General features: G+C 39.9%; 1 non-coding gene across 1 annotated transcript; it reads right to left on the reverse strand.

Moving 5' to 3' along the window:
- Nucleotides 1-7,374: 7,374 nt before the first annotated feature.
- Nucleotides 7,375-7,493, reverse strand: LOC145403422 (5S ribosomal RNA). Its single transcript, XR_013897985.1, has one exon. It is a non-coding gene; the product is annotated as a 5S ribosomal RNA (ribosomal RNA).
- Between the last annotated feature and the right edge of the window lie 944 nt (nt 7,494-8,437).

Below are 8,437 nucleotides of genomic sequence, written 5' to 3' on the forward strand. Positions count from 1 at the left end.
TTCATCCCAGGTCTTTCAGTCTACCTCTCAACTTTACCCTCAAAGTTCACATCTCTCACCCTCTGCAACCAGTTACCCTCCATCCTCTTCACATTCCCAAAACATCTCAATCTACCCCTTATCACAACGCCAATACACTCCAGCCTCATCCTTCCTCCCAAACCATCTCAAACTAACCCTTCTCATCACAACACATACATTCAAGTCCCATCCTCCTTCCTGAACCATCTCAAACTAGCTCTTCCTCTCAATTCTACCCTCAACGTCCACACCTCACCCTCTGCATCCCAGTTGTCATACTGCATCCTCTCCATATGCCCAATGAAGACTTTAAATTTCTATGACTGCACCTACATAGATATCACACTTCCTTTACCCTCTGCCTTTGCCCACACTTGATAAAACTGTTAGGTCTCGAAGTTTCAATCACAACAGTTCTATAATATTTCTTGCCTAGTCTGTGAATTCCGATAACTTACTCCAACATCTGTATCGAAATGATTATACTATTCAAAGAAGTGCTATGGCAAAGGTGTACTGGCAAGGCACTGGCATTATGGCATTAAGATACCGGTATATTAAACTACAAAAGGACAAAAATATGTAACACTGGTTCTCAAACTGGGAGCCATTGGGGCTATGGTGGACTAGTGAAGTAGTAAACCATGCAGAGTGTCTGAAGTCGCCATTTGGGTACTTTTCCCATTTTCCACAATATATCAATCTGGTTTCGCCACCCTTCTACACATAAAAAGTATAAGCAGAAACTGATTGATGTGCATCCAGATATGAGATGTGCCTTATCAGTGACTTCCTCAAATCAGTCACCTGACAAAGCAGTCATCCATCCCACTGATATGTAACAAAATATGCATTCTGACAGTTATAAGCATTAAAATAAACTGAAAGCAAAACAGTTTTTGTCGTCATTATTTGTGAGGGGCTTCAGAGAAATGAAGGGGGGCCATGTGGATAACATCCCCACAAATGGGGAAGAGTGAAAAAACATGAGAAACACTGACCGAAACCAATTTAAGCTGAAAAACTATCTCCATCTCATATCAATTTCTTAACCATGAGAACAATTATCTTACTAAAACATTCTTATTGCTTAGCTATACTGTAGTCTACTTCACCTGATGGAAGTGACCCATTCTCAACTTAAGTACTAAATGACTGCACAAAATTTCATGAGGTAGGAATGAGTCTTCTTTGTTACTAAGTGTTTTCACCAGGCAGGACTAACACTCCCACATCAATACTGCGTGCTTGCTTGATAATTCAGTTATCTAGCTATTTATCTTTTCTATCTATTGCCAGACATCTTAATCCCATACGGGGTGGCTACAAACAAATCACCTCCACACTTCCCTGTCCTCTATTTGGCTGCCCTCCCTCCAACTTACATCCCCCCTCTCTCATATCTCCACTCCATCTCCAACTTGCACACCTTTCTCCATATCTATCTATACTCCATCCCTGCATCTCATCCTTGGTTATAATGTCGGAATAAATGTCCTTGGTCAATTCAACCTTCAATAATTATTTGACTACACTAACAGGAAAAACAGACATGAGAGAGAAACAGGTGAGAGACAGGAAACTGGTGAGACAGGAGACATACGGGACAGAGAGAGAGAGAGAGAGAGTGAGTGAGTGAGTGACAGAGAGAGAGAGAGAGAGAGAGAGAGAGAGAGAGAGAGTGAGTGAGTGAGTGACAGAGAGAGAGAGAGAGAGAGAATGACAGTACTATACTTATCTGAACATATTTCTATCACTTTCTACAAGCTTGACCCTCTCCTACTTGAGTTCTCCATGCAGTCTCCCTTTGCTCCTCAAGGACTGGAATCGGGCTGCCCTCTCTAGAACCACGCTATCTTGATACTTCGTTCACACCCACATGACCCCATGGCCGCCACAGGAACACCACTGCAAGGATTGGAGAAATTTAGTAGAAATAATACAAATACCAGTACATATAAAAGTACAAATTATTTACATTTAGGATGAGACGGAGGTATGGAGTGGGGAGGTATATGGGGAGGGGGTGAGTTGGGGGAGGGCAGTGAAATGGCAGGGGATGGCAACATGGGGGCGCTTTGTCTGTGGCCACCCCATACTGGATTAAGGCATCTGGCTATTGACAATTACACAGTAGATAACAGTACTACGGTTACCTTCTATTTGGCCAATTTAGCCTTATGCACTATTTCACAGCTCAGTGGCAGACAATGCTATAAACTAATCTTTCCCCAGCACTTCATGAATAGCAACATTCTACGTGTTTATCATTAAAAATAAAAATTCAAGATGAGATTTAAAAAAAAAAAAATCCATAGCATCATATTCTAATAAATTTTTGTTACAGCTAAGTGTTCAAAATGGGAAGTTGTCCTTTTTAAGATTTATGCCAGTTTTCTGAATCAGTCACTACCACAAAAAAATACAAAGATGAGGTTGCATTTGACAAGCCATAGTTATTACTTAGGAATAAATCTCCTTGCCTACTATGCATATTTACAGGTACTAAAATTCAGGGCTAGTCATGAACAGCAAAGAATGAGTCTCTCTGGTTACTAGACTTTTACTCTTTGCCTAAAAGTGCCATCTCCAACATGAATGCTATTTCGCAATATCAGATTACTGTAATACTAGAATACGAGATTAGTCATGAAGTGCTATGGGATGAATGTAGAGCCATACCACGTTCTGCTAATAAGTTATGTGAAAAGCTACAAAAGATAATCTGGGTCAAGTTATTGTGAAGGTCTCCTTGGTTACAAGTCAAATTAGTATCTCAGTCTGACTACACTTGACCAGCTAACTGAAAAGGGGCTAGGGATCTTTATGAAGAGCCTTTGCCATGAGTGTGGAATGAATCCTTGGTTACTTGTCAAAATTACCCTCCTAATCTAACAAAGCTTGGCCATATTCTGAATAAGGGTTAGGAATCTTTACCAGGAGCCTTGGTCATGAGTAAGGAATGAGTCTTTGCTTACTAGTCAATTTTACCATTCCACTCTGACTACCTGGCCATAAACTAACTGAAGAGGGGCTAAGGATCTTTATAAAGAGTCTTGGTGATAAATAAGGCATGAGTCTCATTGGTTATTAGTCAAAATTACCTTCCCAATCTGACTACACCTGGCCATAAACTGATGGCTGGGGATCTTTGTCATTAAAAACTCGCTATATCAAATTTTTAGAATTTAACTGAAATTTAATATACCAACCTCTCCAGAAAAGCCAGATAGAAGCAGCAAGCATAATAATAATAATAATAATAATAATAATAATAATAATAATCCATCCATCATCCAATCCTACCTTGCCCCATGAGGAGCGTAAGAGCCCGGGGCTAGGCAAGTTGGTCCTGACATTTAAGATGAGTGACCAGCCTCACTCATCCCTGAGTGGCATTGTGGGCAAGACACCCCAACCATCTCTTGGATGTAAGCTTTTACTGGCTCAATCCGATTGGAGAGTCGTAATTATCCACTAAGCATAAGAAGAAAGGGAATTGAAAAGGCTCTGGCATACATACCAAATCAGTATCCAATTAACTGTCCCCTCCAAAGTGATGGTTGTGGTAGTAGTAGCTTTTTCCAGCAAAATGTCTTGATGCTGGAAAAGGTGCCCACAACTTACATCACCTCCAGGTCATTCTTTTCTTCGCTATCAGACTGCCTTCTCCCCAACTCTCCCCTGAAAAAGAAAATCCTTCTAAGCCATCACAAAAAAAAAAAAAAATCCATGAAAAAATCCATTAACAAACCAAATTCCAATATTCCACACACACTCCAAAACCCACACTCATACACCCCAAAACCCACACACATATACCCCAGAATCCACGTACACCCTAAAATCCACACACACACACCCCAAACCCCCACACATACACCCTAAATCCACACACACACACCCCACCCTAAAGTCCACACCCAGCTCTGTTATTCTATTTTCTTAAGATTTCAATTATTTGAGTAAGCTTTACAAATACTCTGGCATGTTTACAAATTAAAATCAATATCATCATATAAAAAAATCAATGGAGATGAAGGAAAAATGTCCCACCAAAACTGTCGACCCTTCACCCGTCACTGCTGAAGCCTGACTGACTGACCAAAGCCGGCGAATTCCACCTACCCCCACATTCTTTCCTTCCCTCCCTCCCTCCCCCCACTAGTTCTCCCCCCTCGACCATTTCCCTCCCTTTCACAGCCTGTCTGTCCTCCACCCCCCTCCTTCCTTCCTTTTCCTCCTTTCCTTCTCCTTGTCTTCCTTCTCCCTTCCACCTCTTCCTCCTCTCTGAAAAGCAAGCTTCCTCCATTCTCCCTCCCTCCTTCCTTCCTCCCTTCCCTCCACCCCCACTAGATCTTCCCCCCCTCCACCATCTCCCTTCACAGCGTCTCTCTCTCTCTCTCCTTTTTTCCTTTTCCTCCTTTCCTTTCCTTCCTTCTTCCTTCCACCTCCTCCTCCTCCCTGAAAAGCATGATTCTCCATCCACCATCCTTCTTCATCCCCTCTTATCTCCTCCCTCCCGCTCCTTACCTCCTCCTCCAACCCTGTCTCCTCCTCCCTCACCCCTCCTCTCGATCGTCCAGTATCACTGGATAGTTTCTAGAACATTCAATATTTTATACACTTACACACACACACACACACACACACACACTGTGGAAGAGATACTAAAAAATGCAAAGAATCATATGGAAAAAGAGGAGTTCACAAATGTATGGCTAAAAAGATGCCTAACACAAGAGGAACTGGAATTACTGAAAGAGAAGAGGGAGGAAGCAAAAACAAAAAATGAGGAAGATCAGAAGAGGAGAAGAATAAATTTTTTTTACAAAGTAATAGGATTGCAGGTACGAAAGTGGTACACAAACAGGATGGAAGAAAAAGGAGGAAGGTAGTAGAACCATGTCATGACAAGTATATAAACAAGATGATAAAGTTGATGTACTGAAATGTGGATGGAATGGTATCTAAATTACTAGAGATGAATGATTATGTCAGAGAAAATGAACCACAAATAATATGCCTAACTGAAACAAAATTAACACCAAGGATATCCAATGACATACTAAATTTAGAGGAATACAATATATGGAGAAGAGACAGAAATTTTAAAAAAAAGGAGGAGGAATTATAATATTAACTAAGAAAAATCTAAAAGTCAAGGAAATAAAACTAGATATACCATCACAAGTAGAACTGATTGCAGTAGAGATCAACACATCTGAAGGTAAAGTAATTGTAGCCATTTTGTACATGCCACCCAGATCAAACACATGGGAAAGAGGCGAATATGGGGACCTGGCAGAGAGTACAATTCAGAGAATAAGATCATTACTACATAAAATGGAAGAGAAATCGGAAAGAATTATACTAACTGGGGATTTCAATACAAATATAAATTGGAATACTCTAGATATAATTAGCCAAGAAAGCTGTTGGGACCAAAAGCTCCTGGATCTCGTACAAGAGTTTTTCCTAACGCAACATGTGAGGGAAACCACCAGAAAAAGAGGACTTGATGTACCTTCAGTGCTAGATCTAATATTTACTAGGCAAGAAAATGATATTGACAGTTTAATATATCACCCTCCACTCGGCAAAAGCGATCATGCAGTACTAAATTATAACTTCAGGATAGCATATGACATAGTAAACAGCAATGACAGTTACAAAAAGAACCTAAACTATAAAAAGGGAAATTATCAAGACCTAAAGAAGTATTTCTTAGAAGTTGATTGGAAAAATGAGCTTAGAGGACAAGATTAAATGCTGTATATAAAAAATTCTGTGAATTTTATGAAATAGGAGTCCAGAAGTACATCCCACAGCACAAAGAAGCAGATAAGAAAATACAGAAATGGTTCAATACAGAATGTAAAAAATCAAAAGAAAGAAGAGATTTGTTGTGGAATAGATACACAAGACACAATAGTGAAAGGGAGTAAAATAATTACAAACAGGCAAGAAACGACTATACAAGAATAAGGAGGGAAGCCCAAAAACAGTTTGAGGAGGATATAATAAATAAAAGTAGTGATCAACCAAAGCTGTTTTACAGCTATATCAGAAGCAAAACCAAAGTAAAAGATATAATACAATCCATTACGGACGAGGGAATCACTTATACACAAGAGAAAGATATTTGTGAAGCACTAAATAAGAAGTTCCAATTAGTTTTTACAGAAGAAAAAAATTTTGAGAGGGACTATGTGGAACACGCATGTTCACACATACTACCAGATATACAAATAGCAGAAAAAGTAATACAGGAGGAGTTAAGTAGATTAGACAGAGGAGAAGCAAGTGGTCCTGATGAAATTTCATGTTGGGTACTACGAGAATGTGCTAAGGAGTTAAGTACACCATTATTTTTAATTTTCAAGAAATCCTTGAGTCAAGGTAAACTACCTGATATTTGGAAAAAAGCAAATATTATCCCCTTATTCAAGATAGGAAATAGACAAAATCCACTCAACTACCGACCAGTATCACTGACCAGTGTTGTAAGCAAGGTATTAGAAAAGCTTATAAGAAAAGCTTGGGTAAATCATCTAGAAGAACACAGTATGATAACAGAAAGACAGTTTGGTTTCAGAAAAGGAAAATCATGTGTTACTAATCTGTTGAGCTACTATGACAGAGTAACAAACACAATACAGGAAAGGGAAGGATGGGTGGACAGTATCTATTTAGATTTCAAGAAAGCTTTTGACACAGTACCACACCAAACTTTTATGGAAACTGTACCATCAAGGAGGAATTCGAGGCAAACTGTTTTGTTGGATGCAAGACTTTCTCATAAAAAGAGAAATGAGGACAGTACTAAGAGGAAACTACTCATCATGGAAAGAAGTGACTAGTGGAGTACCACAGGGTTCAGTGCTGGCACCAATCATGTTTTTAGTGTATATAAATGATATAAACAGTAACACTGGAAATGAGAGCTATCTGAATATGTTTACAGATGATGCAAAAATACAAAGGAGCATTACTAACAGACTCTTGTAAAGAGCTACAAGAATTAAATAAACTTCATGAATGGAGTACATGGCAAATGGAATTCAATGTGGACAAGTGTCATGTAATCAAGTTTGGTTAAAGTGGAAAAAGACCTGATTGGGATTAGAAGTTAGGAAATAAAACCCTATACACATCAGAAAGAGAGAAAGACCTAGGTGTGATTATCAATAACAGACTATCTCCGGCTGACCACATCAGCGAGAAGGTACGGAACATGTATACATTCATTGCCAGACGCCATGTATCCCAGACAGGGTGGCCAAGGGCTTAGAGTTAATTGTTTTACAGGGAGGGGCACTAATCCTCCACCAACCCCACTTGACGTAGGGATGCCAACAGCATCTGGTGTTCCCAGGCGGTCACCCATCCAAGTACTAACCAGACCCAACGTTGCTTAACTTCGCTGATCGAACGGGAAGCGGTGTACTCAACGTGGTATGGCCGTTGGCACTGCGTGCAAATATAAGAATAGCATTCACATACATAAATGAAGACATACTAAGAAGGATAATAACATTCCTTAGACCAACCCTGGAATATGCATCAGTAATCTGGAGTCCTCATCTCAAAAAACACATAGACAAGATTGAAAAAGTTCAAAGGGCCGCTACAAGATGTATACCAAGCTTAAGGGACCTAAGCTACGAAGAAAGACTAAATAAACTGAATCTACCAACACTACAGGAGAGAAGGAAAAGAGGTGACATGATAATGCTATATAAGTGCATATCAGGGAAGGAGAAAATAGACATAAATGATTACCTAACATATGGAGAAGCATCAGCAAGAGGACACTGCAAAAAACTGCATAAGAAGAGAGGTGATAAAGACGTAAGGAAATTCAGTTTTCCAAACAGAGCAATTGATCAATGGAATGCACTACCGAATGAAATAGTGTGTGCCAAAACAATTCACAAATTTAAGGATATGTACGATAAATATGGTTTAAGACACGGGACAGTACGAGCTTGACTCATTCCTGTAAAGATACAATTAGGTAAGAACAATTAGGTAAGAACACACACACACACAATCGCCCACATTTGTAGTCCAACTTTCAATTTTACCCACACAATCCTTGATGGAGCCAACTGATCCATACTCCCTTATATTTTCCTTCCATCTCTTGCACACAACAATACACGCTCCTTGTTTTGCCCTCTCATTCTCTCAAGGATGACAGCATGGAGGCCACACCACCGCAAACCCCTCACTGGGCCCGAGAACCTTGAGTGGCTTTTGTCTCCCGGGCAAGTACCACATCTCCCAACACAACACACACAACTGTTTTTTTTTTTTCTACACCGAGAAATGACTCACCGGCCGTCATTTCTCGAAAACTTCTAGTCGCCGACATCAAGAGCAATCCAGGACCCATCAACAAATAATTATG

Source organism: Coenobita brevimanus, chromosome 60 (assembly GCF_032717465.1).
Source record: "Coenobita brevimanus isolate Jiangsu-jjx chromosome 60, ASM3271746v2, whole genome shotgun sequence".
Taxonomy (NCBI): domain Eukaryota; kingdom Metazoa; phylum Arthropoda; class Malacostraca; order Decapoda; family Coenobitidae; genus Coenobita; species Coenobita brevimanus.